This window comes from Lissotriton vulgaris, chromosome 2_1, assembly GCF_964263255.1.
Source record: "Lissotriton vulgaris chromosome 2_1, aLisVul1.2, whole genome shotgun sequence".
Taxonomy (NCBI): Eukaryota; Metazoa; Chordata; class Amphibia; order Caudata; family Salamandridae; genus Lissotriton; species Lissotriton vulgaris.
Genome location: NC_141687.1, coordinates 1,493,891,652 through 1,493,893,724, shown reverse-complemented (window position 1 = coordinate 1,493,893,724; position 2,073 = coordinate 1,493,891,652).

Below are 2,073 nucleotides of genomic sequence, written 5' to 3'. Positions count from 1 at the left end.
TTCTATGAGTAAGGCATCAGTACCTAGGAATAAATGCCCCTCGCGTGAGCTTAGCATTTGGAACTTGAATGTTAGGTCGCTGGTGAAACATTACCAAGCAATACATGACCTTATCAAGGATGAGTCACCCGATATTTTTTGTATTACTGAGACTTGGTTGGAGGAGGCTGACACGGCTATTCTCAACTTGGCTTTCCCCTCTGAGTACTCGGTGTATACGCTCAATCGCTCCACTAGAGGTGGGGGAATAGCGCTTGCTGTCAGGTCCTGCTACCCCTGCGATTGGAGAGGTTTAAAAATTGCTGGCTGTGAAAGTGCTTCTTTTAAGATTTCAATCAGCCCCCATTTCTCTTTCTCTGGCATGCTGATCTATCACCCTCCGGGTAGTGACGTGGCGTTCAGGGAGGCACTTCCAGACGCTATTAGCACGCTGGCTGTAGGATGCGCTAATTTTTCCATCCTGGGGGATTTGTTTCTCCACTTTGATAATTTGACCATCCCTGCTGTCAGTAGTACTTTGGCCGACTTGGAGGCCTTTCACCTGTCTCAACTGGTCACTCATCCCACTCATGTGGGAGGACATACTCTGGAACCTTTTTTTACGAATCTTGCAGAGGCCAGGGTTACAACTTCTACCCCTCTGGCCTGGACTGATCATTTCTTAGTGACGATTCAGTGCCCATTGTATGAGCATCCCCCTAAACCTATGGCCAGAGTCATCCCTAGACGACACTGGAATAAGCTTAGATTAGAGGGCTTCTACCGCATTTTGTCTGAGTACCCGCTGGGCCCGTTAGACAATGTGGAAATGGGCTATAACCTCTTCTGCGAGTGGGTCACTCTGGCTCTTGATTCCCTCATTACGGTGACTCTGAGCAAATGTGGCTCAAGGGACCCTAGCCCTTGGTATGACAGATCCTTACGCGTACTAAAAAGTACGTGCAGACGCGCAGAAAGAGAATGGCGGAAATCATACGATACCAGTAAAAAAGCTTCGTATCTCGCCACTATTAAATCTTATCACCGCGCTGTCTGTAGAGCTCGCGCGGCGTTATATTCTCTTGAATTCCGCAATAGCTCGAATCCCTCTTAATCCATTTTTAAGGCTCTTAAAGATCTGATGGCAAAAAAGGCCTCTACCAGTGAAACTTGTTCCATCACACATTGTGAGTCCCTGGCGACCTTCTTTCTTGAGAAGGTCCAAGCCATCTATCGAGCCTTCCCTACTGCTACGCTGTATGCTGGACTCTCTCTTAGTCCCCAAGAGCACGTTGTTTTGCATACTCTCCCTTGCCTGTTGCCTGGGAGTTTTAATAAACTGTGTCAGCAAACCAAGTCTGGTTCCCCAGCTGATCCGCTAATGCCGGCTTTGTTCAGGGACCCGTCATCTTTCGGTCTTTTACCGGTGTGTTCTCTGATCAATCTTTCGCTTGCTTCAGGTATGGTCCCCGCCAAGTGGAAGCAGGCGGTGGTCAAGCCCATCCTGAGGAAGCCTTCTTTAGATTCTCTCAAACCTGAGAACTACCGTCCGATATCGCTTCTTCCGTGGCCTGCTAAAGTAGCGGAGGCCCATGTGAATATGGCCCTCTCAGACTATCTCTCGCGGGCCAATATCTTGGACCCTACGCAGAACGGTTTCCGTGCTGGCCACAGCACGGAGACAGCCCTTCTCTCCATGGTGGAACACCTGCGCACGGTGCTAGATATGGGTCAAACGGCGGCGCTTGTTTTATTAGATCTTAGCGCCACCTTTGACACCGTCTCGCACAGGATTCTTCTTCAGCGCCTGGAGGAAGTTGGCATCATAGGGACTGCCCTCCAGTGGTTCCGAGATCCTCGCTGAGCCCCACGTTGTTCAATCTATAAGTGAGACCGTTGGCTGATGTCGTCAAGCAGTGGGGCATGACCATGGTCTCATATGCTGACGACACTCAGCTGGCGGTCACGCTCAGCGAGGACTCTTGCTTGGATGCCCCTAGGTTCCAGAATGGACTTCGGGCGGTTGCCAGCTGGATGAATTCCAACTGTCTCCAGCTGAACGCAACAAAAAACAGAGATCATGATCATCGGCAA